The following is a 15,161-nucleotide window of genomic DNA, read 5'->3' on the forward strand; positions in this document are numbered from 1 at the left end:
ACTATACATATACACCATACATATACACTATACATATACACCATACATATACACCATACATATACACCATACATGTACACCATACATGTACACTATACATATACACTATACATATACACTATACATATACACCACAGTCACCATTCATTTACATATACACTTTACATATACACTATACATATACACCATACATATACACCATACATATACACCATACATATACACCATACAAATACATCATACATATACACTATACATATACACCATATATATACACCATACATATACACCATGCATATACACTATACATATACACCACAGTCACCATTCATTTACATATACACTTTACATATACACTATACATATACACCATACATATACACCATACATATACACCATACATATACACCATACAAATACATCATACATATACACTATACATATACACCATACATATACACCATACATATACACCATACATATACACCATACATATACACCATACATATACACCATACATATACACCATACATATACACCATACATATACACCATACATATACACCATGCATATACACCATGCATATACACCATGCATATACACCATGCATATACACTATACATATACACCATACATATGCACCATACATATACACTATACATATACACCATACATATACACAACAGTCACCATTCATTTGCATATACACCACACATATACACTATACATATACACCATACATATACACCATACATATACACTATACATATACACTATACATATACACTATACATATACACCATACATATACACTATACATATACACCATACATATACACCATACATATACACCATACATATACACCATACATATACACCATACATATACACCATACATATACACCATACATATACACTATACATATACACTATACATATACACCATACATATACACCATACATATACACTATACATATACACTATACATATACACCATACATATACACCATACATATACACCATACATATACACCATACATATACACCATACATATACACCATACATATACACCATACATATACACCATACATATACACCATACATATACACCATACATATACACCATACATATACACCATACATATACACCATTCATATACACCATACATATACACCATACATATACACCATACATATACACCATACATATACACTATACATATACACATCATACATACACATAACAGTCACCATTCATTTACATATACACTATACATATACACTATACATATACACTATACATATACACCATACATATACACCATACATATACACCATACATATACACTATACATATACACCATACATATACACCATACATATACACCATACATATACACCATACATATACACCATGCATATACACCATACATATACACCATACATTTACACCATACATATACACCATACATATACACCATACATATACACACATCATACATACACACAACAGTCACCATTCATTTACATATACACTTTATATATACACTATACATATACACTATACATATACACCATACATATACACCATACATATACACCATACATATACACCATGCATATACACCATGCATATACACCATGCATATACACCATAGACATACACCATACACATACACATACACCATACACATACACCATACACATACACCATACACATACACCATGCACATACACCATGCACATACACCATGCACATACACCATGCACATACAGCATGCACATACACCATGCACATACAGCATGCACATACACCATGCACATACACCATGCACATACACTATGCACATACACCATGCACATACACCATGCACATACACCATGCACATACACCATGCACATACACCATACATATACCATACATATACACTATACATATACACCATACATATACACCATACATATACACCATACATATACACACCATACATATACACCATGCATATACACCATGCATATACACCATACATATACACCATACATATACACCATACATATACACCATACATATACACCATACATATACCTCTCTATCTTTCCATACTTAATCACCAGCCTTGCATCTAATAAGCATCACACATCCTCTGAGTCATTCTCTAAGCCGCACTATCTATATTCACATCCATCACTATCCTCCGCACTATCTATATTCGCATCCATCACTTTGTATCCATTCACCTCCCTGCATCATCTTTTATTCCAGCCACTTCACACCCTTTATTCCCCAGTCCTTGAGATCTCATCCACTACCATCAATACATTAATACATGACCGCACAATATACAGCACAGGTGTCCATACACTACACATCATACCACTTGCTACACTAACATTTCTGCACACATTATATACATGACAGTACAACATACAGCACAGGTTTCGTACACTATACATCATACTACACTAACATTCCTGCACACATTATATACATGACAGTACAATATACAGCACAGGTTCCCTACACTATACATCATACCACATACTACACTAACATTCCTGCACACATTATATACATGACAGTACAATATACAGCACAGGTTCCCTACACTATACATCATACCACATACTACACTAACATTCCTGCATACATTATATACATGACAGCACAATATACAGCACAATATACATCACAGGTTCCCTTCACTATACATCATACCACATGCTACACTAACATTTCTGCACACATTATATACATGACAGTACATTATACAGCACAGGTTTCCTACACTATACATCATACCACATACTACACTAACATTCCTGCATACATTAATACATGACCGCAAAATATACAGCACAGGTTCCCTACACTATACATCATACTACACTAACATTCCTGCACACATTATATACATGACAGTACAATATACAGCACTGGTGTCCATACACATACCACATGCTACACTAACATTCCTGCATACATTATATACATGACAGCACAATATACAGCACAGGGTTCCATACACTATACATCATACTACATGCTACACTAACATTTCCTGGAGATGACACTGTTGGGGCGGACTATTTCCTGGAGACGGCACTGTTGGGGCAGACTATTTCCTGGAGACGGCACTGTTGGGGCGGACTATTTCCTGGAGACGGCACTGTTGGGGCGGACTATTTCCTGGAGACGGCACTGTTGGGGAGGACTATTTCCTGGAGATGGCACTGTTGGGACAGACTATTTCCTGGAGATGGCACTGTTGGGATGGACTATCTCCTGGAGACGGCACTGTTGGAGCAGACTATTTCCTGGAACGGCAGTTTTGGGGCGGTATATTTCCTGGAGACGGCACTGTTGGGGCGGACTATTTCCTGGAGACGGCACTGTTGGGGCGGACGATTTTTCTGGTGACGGCTCTGTTGGGGCGGACTATTTCCTGGAGACAGCACTGTTGGGGCAGACTATTTCCTGGAGACAGTACTGTTGAGGCGGACTATTTCCTGGAGACGGCACTGTTGGGGCGGACGATTTCCTGGAGACGGCACTGTTGGGGCGGACTATTTCCTGGAGACAGCACTGTTGGGGTGGACTATTTCCTGGAGACGGCACTGTTGGGGTGGACTATTTCCTGGAGATGGCACTGTTGGGGCAGAATATTTCCTGGAGACGGCACTGATGAGGCGGACTATTTCCTGGAGACGGCACAGTTGGGGCGGACTATTTCCTGGAGACAGCACAGTTGGGGCGGACTATTTCCTGGAGAAGGCACTGTTGGGGCGGACTATTTCCTGGAGATGGCACTGTTTGGGCGGACTATTTCCTGGAGACGGCACTGTTGGAGCGGACTATTTCATGGAGACGGCACTGTTGGGGGGGACTATTTCATGGAGACGGCACTGTTGGGGCGGACTATTTCATGGAGATGGCACTGTTGGGGGGGACTATTTCATGGAGACGGCACTGTTGGGGCGGACTATTTCCTGGAGACGGCACTGTTGGGGCGGACTATTTCATGGAGATGGCACTGTTGGGGGGGACTATTTCATGGAGACGGCACTGTTGGGGCGGACTATTTCATGGAGACGGCACTGTTGGGGCGGACTATTTCCTGGAGACGGCACTGTTGGGGCGGACTATTTCCTGGAGACGGCACTGTTGGGGTGGACTATTTCATGGAGATGGCACTGTTGGGGTGGACTATTTCATGGAGATGGCCCTGTTGGGGCACACTATTTCATGGAGAAGGCACTGTTGGGGCGGACTATTTCCTGGAGACGGCACTGTTGGGGCGGACTATTTCATGGAGACGGCACTGTTGGGGCGGACTATTTCATGGAGATGGCACTGTTGGGGCGGACTATTTCCTGGAGATGGCACTGTTGGGGCGGACTATTTCCTGGAAACGGCACTGTTGGGGCGGACTATTTCATGGAGACGGCACTGTTGGGGCGGACTATTTCATGGAGATGGCACTGTTGGGGCGGACTATTTCCTGGAGACGGCACTGTTGGGGCGGACTATTTCATGGAGACGGCACTGTTGGGGCGGACTATTTCATGGAGATGGCACTGTTGGGGCGGACTATTTCCTGGAGATGGCACTGTTGGGGCGGACTATTTCCTGGAGACGGCACTGTTGGGGTGGACTATTTCCTGGAGACGGCACTGTTGGGGCGGCCTATTTCATGGAGACGGCACTGTTGGGGCGGACTATTTCATGGAGAAGGCACTGTTGGGGTGGACTATTTCATGGAGAAGACACTGTTGGGGTGGACTATTTCATGGAAATGGCACTGTTGGGGCGGACTATTTCCTGGAGACAGCACTGTTGGGGCAGACTATTTCCTGGAGAAGGCACTGTTGGGACGGACTATTTCCCTGAGACGGCACTGTTGGGACGGACTATTTCCTGGAGACGGCACTGTTGGGGCGGACTATTTCATGTAGAAGGCACTGTTGGGGCGGACTATTTCCTGGAGACGGCACTGTTGGGGCGGACTATTTCCTGGAGAAGGCACTGTTGGGACGGACTATTTCCTGGAGACGGCACTGTTGGGGCGGACTATTTCCTGGAGACGGCACTGATGGGACGGACTATTTCCTGGAGACGGCACTGTTGGGGCGGACTATTTCATGGAGAAGGCACTGTTGGGGCGGACTATTTCATGGAGAAGGCACTGTTGGGACGGACTATTTCATGGAGATGGCACTGTTGGGGCGGACTATTTCCTGGAGACAGCACTGTTGGGGCAGACTATTTCCTGGAGAAGGCACTGTTGGGACGGACTATTTCCTGGAGACGGCACTGTTGGGACGGACTATTTCCTGGAGACGGCACTGTTGGGACGGACTATTTCCTGGAGACGGCACTGTTGGGGTGGACTATTTCATGTAGAAGGCACTGTTGGGGCGGACTATTTCCTGGAGACGACACTGTTGGGGCGGACTATTTCCTGGAGAAGGCACTGTTGGGATGGACTATTTCCTGGAGACGGCACTGTTGGGGCGGACTATTTCCTGGAGAAGGCACTGTTGGGGCGGACTATTTCATGGAGAAGGCACTGTCGGGATGGACTATTTCCTGGAGAAGGCACTGTTGGGGTGGACTATTTCATGGAGAAGGCACTGTTGGGGCGGACTATTTCATGGAGACGGCACTGTTGGGGAGGACTATTTCCTGGAGACGGCACTGTTGGGGTGGACTATTTCATGGAGAAGGCACTGTTGGGGTGGACTATTTCATGGAGAAGGCACTGTTGGGACGGACTATTTCCTGGAGAAGGCACTGTTGGGGTGGACTATTTCATGGAGAAGGCACTGTTGGGACGGACTATTTCATGGAGAAGGCACTGTTAAGGGGGAATATTTCATGGAGAAGGCACTGTTGGGACGGACTATTTCATGGAGAAGGCACTGTTAAGGGGGAATATTTCATGGAGAAGGCACTGTTGGGACGGACTATTTCATGGAGAAGGCACTGTTGGGGTGGACTATTTCCTGGAGAAGGCACTGTTGGGGAGGACTATTTCCTGGAGACGGCACTGTTGGGGCGGACTATTTCATGGAGATGGCACTGTTGGGGAGGACTATTTCCTGGAGATGGCACTGTTGGGGAGGACTATTTCCTGGAGATGGCTCTGTTGGGGCGGACTATTTCATGGAGAAGGCACTGTTGGGACGGACTATTTCCTGGAGAAGGCACTGTTGGGGTGGACTATTTCATGGAGAAGGCACTGTTGCGACGGACTATTTCCTGGAGAAGGCACTGTTGGGACGGACTATTTCCTGGAGACGGCACTGTTGGGGCGGACTATTTCATGGAGAAGGCACTGTTGGGGCGGACTATTTCCTGGAGACGGCACTGTTGGGGCGGACTATTTCCTGGAGACGGCACTGTTGGGGCGGACTATTTCATGTAGAAGGCACTGTTGGGGCGGACTATTTCCTGGAGACGGCACTGTTGGGGCGGACTATTTCCTGGAGAAGGCACTGTTGGGACGGACTATTTCCTGGAGACGGCACTGTTGGGGCGGACTATTTCCTGGAGACGGCACTGTTGGGACGGACTATTTCCTGGAGACGGCACTGTTGGGGCGGACTATTTCATGGAGAAGGCACTGTTGGGGCGGACTATTTCATGGAGAAGGCACTGTTGGGACGGACTATTTCATGGAGATGGCACTGTTGGGGCGGACTATTTCCTGGAGACAGCACTGTTGGGGCAGACTATTTCCTGGAGAAGGCACTGTTGGGACGGACTATTTCCTGGAGACGGCACTGTTGGGACGGACTATTTCCTGGAGACGGCACTGTTGGGACGGACTATTTCCTGGAGACGGCACTGTTGGGGTGGACTATTTCATGTAGAAGGCACTGTTGGGGCGGACTATTTCCTGGAGACGACACTGTTGGGGCGGACTATTTCCTGGAGAAGGCACTGTTGGGATGGACTATTTCCTGGAGACGGCACTGTTGGGGCGGACTATTTCCTGGAGAAGGCACTGTTGGGGCGGACTATTTCATGGAGAAGGCACTGTCGGGATGGACTATTTCCTGGAGAAGGCACTGTTGGGGTGGACTATTTCATGGAGAAGGCACTGTTGGGGCGGACTATTTCATGGAGACGGCACTGTTGGGGAGGACTATTTCCTGGAGACGGCACTGTTGGGGTGGACTATTTCATGGAGAAGGCACTGTTGGGGTGGACTATTTCATGGAGAAGGCACTGTTGGGACGGACTATTTCCTGGAGAAGGCACTGTTGGGGTGGACTATTTCATGGAGAAGGCACTGTTGGGACGGACTATTTCATGGAGAAGGCACTGTTAAGGGGGAATATTTCATGGAGAAGGCACTGTTGGGACGGACTATTTCATGGAGAAGGCACTGTTGGGGTGGACTATTTCCTGGAGAAGGCACTGTTGGGGAGGACTATTTCCTGGAGACGGCACTGTTGGGGCGGACTATTTCATGGAGATGGCACTGTTGGGGAGGACTATTTCCTGGAGATGGCACTGTTGGGGAGGACTATTTCCTGGAGATGGCTCTGTTGGGGCGGACTATTTCATGGAGAAGGCACTGTTGGGGTGGACTATTTCATGGAGAAGGCACTGTTGCGACGGACTATTTCCTGGAGAAGGCACTGTTGGGACGGACTATTTCCTGGAGACGGCACTGTTGGGGCGGACTATTTCATGGAGAAGGCACTGTTGGGGCGGACTATTTCCTGGAGACGGCACTGTTGGGGCGGACTATTTCATGGAGAAGGCACTGTTGGGGTGGACTATTTCGTGGAGAAGGCACTGTTGGGACGGACTATTTCCTGGAGAAGGCACTGTTGGGGTGGACTATTTCATGGAGAAGGCACGGTTGGGACGGACTATTTCATGGAGAAGGCACTGTTGGGACGGACTATTTCATGGAGAAGGCACTGTTGGGATGGACTATTTCATGGAGAAGGCACTGTTGGGACGGACTATTTCCTGGAGAAGGCACTGTTGGGGTGGACTATTTCCTGGAGACGGCACTGTTGGGGAGGACTATTTCCTGGAGAAGGCACTGTTGGGGCGGACTATTTCCTGGAGATGGCACTGTTGGCGCGGACTATTTCCTGGAGACGGCACTGTTGGGGAGGACTATTTCCTGGAGAAGGCACTGTTGGGGCGGACTATTTCCTGGAGATGGCACTGTTGGGGCGGACTATTTCATGGAGACGGCTCTGTTGGGGCGGACTTTTTCCTGGAGACGGCACTGTTGCGGCGGACTATTTCATGGAGAAGGCACTGTTGGGGCGGACTATTTCATGGAGACGGCACTGTTGGGCCGGACTATTTCCTGGAGAAGGCACTGTTGGGACGGACTATTTCCTGGAGATGGCACTGTTGGGGAGGACTATTTCCTGGAGATGGCACTGTTGGGGTGGACTATTTCCTGGAGACGGCACTGTTGGGACGGACTATTTCCTGGAGACGGCACTGTTGGGACGGACTATTTCCTGGAGAAGGCACTGTTGGGGTGGACTATTTCATGGAGAAGGCACTGTTGGGGTGGACTATTTCATGGAGATGGCACTGTTGGGACAGACATGAACCTTTAAATAAGCAGTGAAAAAAGCGCCAAACCAATGTTCAAGGTCAGGGGGCGTATGTTCACCCCGGAACTGAATCGGGGAACATTACCATTACAGAGCGTATAACGCATTAAAAGACATTAAAATACAAAGAAACTATGAATATGCAGATTATGACAAAGGGTGTATATACACCAATATCCGATTGGTCAATCCCAACACACCACTCATTGTAATTCTACTTATCACACCTAATCCACTCCAGATTGGTCGCTATTCCCCAGGTGACCTTTGTGAATATCCCCGTCAAGAGCTTACGCCGTACTGTCAGCTGATTGGCTACTAATATTTAGCCACACCCTTCTTTAGCCTTATTGGCTGTTCACGCATCAAAACCCCTCTTTTAAATATAGATTTGTTTTTAAACATGTCACGCGAATTCATGCCCTTTTTCATCACTATTATCTTATTTTCTAACTAAACATAGGTTCCATCCATTTATTTAAATCTTATTCTGACAATATCTGATACCGTATCTGTTTAACGCACTCCAAGCCTCCCTATGGGATACGCTGCCCTGCGCCTCAAGCCTCTTTCGGGACCATTTCCCAACAAGACAGACGCTACATACACTCCAATAAGTATATTTTAACATATATTTTAGCACATATGTGTATATACACCCTTTGTCATAATCTGCATATTCATAGTTTCTTTGTATTTTAATGTCTTTTAATGCGTTATACGCTCTGTAATGGTAATGTTCCCCGATTCAGTTCCGGGGTGAACATACGCCCCCCTGACCTTGAACATTGGTTTGGCGCTTTTTTCACTGCTTATTTAAAGGTTCATATCTATCATCTTCTATACATTTGCAATCTGAAGAAGGGATATGCTAATCCCGAAACGCGTCATTGCTCGCATGCATTTGGAAAATAGTTTTATTTATTAATTTTAAATAAACTACTTTTTAACCTTCACCAAGACATCCACTGAACCTCTGTGGACCAAGCAGCGCCGGATCTAAGGGCCTCCTTTTTTCCTTCACAATCCTATTTCATGTAGAAGGCACTGTTGGGGTGGACTATTTCCTGGAGACGGCACTGTTGGGGTGGACTATTTCATGGAGATGGCACTGTTGGGGCGGACTATTTCCTGGAGACGGCACTGTTGGGGAGGACTATTTCATGGAGATGGCACTGTTGGGGTGGACTATTTCCTGGAGACGGCACTGTTGGAGCGGACTATTTCATGGAGACGGCTCTGTTGGGGCGGACTATTTCATGGAGAAAGCACTGTTGGGGTGGACTATTTCATGGAGAAGGCACTGTTGGGGCGGACTATTTCCTGGAGATGGCACTGTTGGGGCGGACTATTTCATGGAGAAGGCACTGTTGGGGTGGACTATTTCATGGAGAAGGCACTGTTGGGGCGGACTATTTCCTGGAGACGGCACTGTTGGGGCGGACTATTTCATGGAGAAGGCACGGTTGGGACGGACTATTTCATGGAGAAGGCACTGTTGGGACGGACTATTTCATGGAGACGGCACTGTTGGGGCGGACTATTTCATGGAGACGGCACTGTTGGGGCGGACTATTTCATGGAGACGGCACTGTTGGGGTGGACTATTTCTTGGAGATGGCACTGTTGGGGAGGACTATTTCCTGGAGACGGCACTGTTGAGGTAGACTATTTCATGGAGATGGCACTGTTGTGGCGGACTATTTCCTGGAGACGGCAGTGTTGGGGCGGACTATTTCATGGAGAAGGCACTGTTGGGGCGGACTATTTCCTGGAGATGGCACTGTTGGGGAGGACTATGTCCTGGAGATGGCACTGTTGGGGAGGACTATGTCCTGGAGATGGCACTGTTTGGGAGGACTATGTCCTGGAGATGGCACTGTTGTGGAGGACTATGTCCTGGAGACGGCACTGTTGGGGAGGACTATGTCCTGGAGACGGCACTGTTGGGGCGGACTATGTCCTGGAGACGGCACTGTTGGGGCGGACTATTTCATGGAGACGGCACTGTTGGGGAGGACTATTTCCTGGAGATAGCACTGTTGGGGAGGACTATGTCCTGGAGATGGCACTGTTGGGGAGGACTATGTCCTGGAGATGGCACTGTTGGGGCGGACTATTTCCTGGAAACGGCACTGTTGGGGAGGACTATGTCCTGGAGACGGCACTCTTGGGGAGGACTATGTCCTGGAGATGGCACTGTTGGGGAGGACTATGTCCTGGAGATGGCACTGTTGGGGAGGACTATGTCCTGGAGATGGCACTGTTGGGGAGGACTATGTCCTGGAGATGGCACTGTTGGGGAGGACTATGTCCTGGAGATGGCACTGTTGGGGAGGACTATGTCCTGGAGATGGCACTGTTGGGGAGGACTATGTCCTGGAGATGGCACTGTTGGGGAGGACTATGTCCTGGAGATGGCACTGTTGGGGAGGACTATGTCCTGGAGATGGCACTGTTGGGGAGGACTATGTCCTGGAGATGGCACTGTTGGGGAGGACTATGTCCTGGAGATGGCACTGTTGGGGAGGACTATGTCCTGGAGATAGCACTGTTGGGGCGGACCATTTCCTGGAGATGGCACTGTTGGGGAGGACTATGTCCTGGAGACGGCACTGTTGGGGAGGACTATGTCCTGGAGACGGCACTGTTGGGAAGGACTATTTCATGAAGATGGCACTGTTGGGGAGGACTATGTCCTGGAGACGGCACTGTTGGGGAGGACTATTTACTGGAGACGGCACTGTTGGGGTGGACTATTTTCTGGAGACGGCACTGTTGGGGAGGACTATTTCCTGGAGACGGCACTGTTGGGGAGGACTATTTCATGGAGATGGCACTGTTGGGGAGAACTATGTCCTGGAGATGGCACTGTTGGGGAGGACTATGTCCTGAAGATGGCACTGTTGGGGAGGACTATGTCCTGGAGATGGCACTGTTGGGGAGGACTATGTCCTGGAGATGGCACTGTTGGGGAGGACTATGTCCTGGAGATGGCACTGTTTGGGAGGACTATGTCCTGGAGATGGCACTGTTGTGGAGGACTATGTCCTGGAGACGGAACTGTTGGGGAGGACTATGTCCTGGAGACGGCACTGTTGGGGCGGACTATGTCCTGGAGACGGCACTGTTGGGGCGGACTATTTCATGGAGACGGCACTGTTGGGGAGGACTATTTCCTGGAGATGGCACTGTTGGGGAGGACTATGTCCTGGAGATGGCACTGTTGGGGAGGACTATGTCCTGGAGATGGCACTGTTGGGGCGGACTATTTCCTGGAGACGGCACTGTTGGGGAGGACTATGTCCTGGAGACGGCACTCTTGGGGAGGACTATGTCATGGAGATGGCACTGTTGGGGAGGACTATGTCCTGGAGATGGCACTGTTGGGGAGGACTATGTCCTGGAGATGGCACTGTTGGGGAGGACTATGTCCTGGAGATGGCACTGTTGGGTAGGACTATGTCCTGGAGATGGCACTGTTGGGGAGGACTATGTCCTGGAGATGGCACTGTTGGGACGGACTATTTCCTGGAGACGGCACTGTTGGGGAGGACTATTTCCTGGAGACGGCACTGTTGGGACGGACTATGTCCTGGAGACGGCACTGTTGGGGCGGACTATGTCCTGGAGACGGCACTGTTGGGGAGGACTATTTCATGGAGACGGCACTGTTGGGGCGGACTATTTCATGGTGATGGCACTGTTGGGGAGGACTATTTCCTGGAGACGGCACTGTTGGGGTGGACTATTTCCTGGAGACGGCACTGTTGGGGAGGACTATTTCCTGGAGAAGGCACTGTTGGGGCGGACTATTTCCTGGAGATGGCACTGTTGGGGCGGACTATTTCCTGGAGACGGCACTGTTGGGGAGGACTATTTCCTGGAGAAGGCACTGTTGGGGCGGACTATTTCCTGGAGATGGCACTGTTGGGGCGGACTATTTCATGGAGATGGCACTGTTGGGGAGGACTATTTCCTGGAGATGGCACTGTTGGGGAGGACTATTTCCTGGAGATGGCACTGTTGGGGCGGACTATTTCATGGAGACGGCTCTGTTGGGGCGGACTATTTCCTGGAGACAGCACTGTTGGGACGGACTATTTCCTGGAGAAGGCACTGTTGGGACGGACTATTTCCTGGAGATGGCACTGTTGGGGAGGACTATTTCCTGGAGATGGCACTGTTGGGGTGGACTATTTCATGGAGACGGCTCTGTTGGGGCGGACTATTTCCTGGAGACGGCACTGTTGGGACGGACTATTTCCTGGAGACGGCACTGTTGGGACGGACTATTTCCTGGAGAAGGCACTGTTGGGGTGGACTATTTCATGGAGAAGGCACTGTTGGGGCGGACTATTTCCTGGAGACGGCACTGTTGGGGAGGACTATTTCCTGGAGAAGGCACTGTTGGGGCGGACTATTTCCTGGAGATGGCACTGTTGGGGCGGACTATTTCATGGAGATGGCACTGTTGGGGAGGACTATTTCCTGGAGATGGCACTGTTGGGGAGGACTATTTCCTGGAGATGGCACTGTTGGGGCGGACTATTTCATGGAGACGGCTCTGTTGGGGCGGACTATTTCCTGGAGACAGCACTGTTGGGACGGACTATTTCCTGGAGAAGGCACTGTTGGGACGGACTATTTCCTGGAGATGGCACTGTTGGGGAGGACTATTTCCTGGAGATGGCACTGTTGGGGTGGACTATTTCATGGAGACGGCTCTGTTGGGGCGGACTATTTCCTGGAGACGGCACTGTTGGGACGGACTATTTCCTGGAGATGGCACTGTTGGGACGGACTATTTCCTGGAGAAGGCACTGTTGGGGTGGACTATTTCATGGAGAAGGCACTGTTGGGGTGGACTATTTCCTGGAGACGGCACTGTTGGGACGGACTATTTCCTGGAGACGGCACTGTTGGGACGGACTATTTCCTGGAGACGGCACTGTTGGGACGGACTATTTCCTGGAGACGGCACTGTTGGGACGGACTATTTCCTGGAGAAGGCACTGTTGGGGTGGACTATTTCATGGAGAAGGCACTGTTGGGGTGGACTATTTCCTGGAGACGGCACTGTTGGGACGGACTATTTCCTGGAGAAGGCACTGTTGGGGTGGACTATTTCATGGAGAAGGCACTGTTGGGGTGGACTATTTCATGGAGATGGCACTGTTGGGACGGACTATTTCCTGGAGAAGGCACTGTTGGGGTGGACTATTTCATGGAGAAGGCACTGTTGGGGCGGACTATTTCATGGAGAAGGCACTGTTGGGGTGGACTATTTCATGGAGAAGGCACTGTTGGGGAGGACTATTTCATGGAGAAGGCACTGTTGGGGTGGACTATTTCATGGAGAAGGCACTGTTGGGGAGGACTATTTCATGGAGAAGGCACTGTTGGGGAGGACTATTTCCTGGAGAAGGCACTGTTGGGACGGACTATTTCCTGGAGACGGCACTGTTGGGACGGACTATTTCCTGGAGATGGCACTGTTGGGACGGACTATTTCATGGAGACGGCACTGTTGGGACGGACTATTTCCTGGAGAAGGCACTGTTGGGGCGGACTATTTCATGGAGAAGGCACTGTTGGGGTGGACTATTTCATGGAGATGGCACTGTTGGGACAGACATGAACCTTTAAATAAGCAGTGAAAAAAGCGCCAAACCAATGTTCAAGGTCAGGGGGCGTATGTTCACCCCGGAACTGAATCGGGGAACATTACCATTACAGAGCGTATAACGCATTAAAAGACATTAAAATACAAAGAAACTATGAATATGCAGATTATGACAAAGGGTGTATATACACCAATATCCGATTGGTCAATCCCAACACAACACTCATTGTAATTCTACTTATCACACCTAATCCACTCCAGATTGGTCGCTATTCCCCAGGTGACCTTTGTGAATATCCCCGTCAAGAGCTTACGCCGTACTGTCAGCTGATTGGCTACTAATATTTAGCCACACCCTTCTTTAGCCTTATTGGCTGTTCACGCATCAAAACCCCTCTTTTAAATATAGATTTGTTTTTAAACATGTCACGCGAATTCATGCCCTTTTTCATCACTATTATCTTATTTTCTAACTAAACATAGGTTCCATCCATTTATTTAAATCTTATTCTGACAATATCTGATACCGTATCTGTTTAACGCACTCCAAGCCTCCCTATGGGATACGCTGCCCTGCGCCTCAAGCCTCTTTCGGGACCATTTCCCAACAAGACAGACGCTACATACACTCCAATAAGTATATTTTAACATATATTTTAGCACATATGTGTATATACACCCTTTGTCATAATCTGCATATTCATAGTTTCTTTGTATTTTAATGTATTTTAATGCGTTATACGCTCTGTAATGGTAATGTTCCCCGATTCAGTTCCGGGGTGAACATACGCCCCCTGACCTTGAACATTGGTTTGGCGCTTTTTTCACTGCTTATTTAAAGGTTCATATCTATCATCTTCTATATATTTGCAATCTGAAGAAGGGATATGCTAATCCCGAAACGCGTCATTGCTCACATGCATTTGGAAAATAG

This window comes from Hyla sarda, unplaced genomic scaffold, assembly GCF_029499605.1.
Source record: "Hyla sarda isolate aHylSar1 unplaced genomic scaffold, aHylSar1.hap1 scaffold_474, whole genome shotgun sequence".
NCBI classification, from domain to species: Eukaryota; Metazoa; Chordata; class Amphibia; order Anura; family Hylidae; genus Hyla; species Hyla sarda.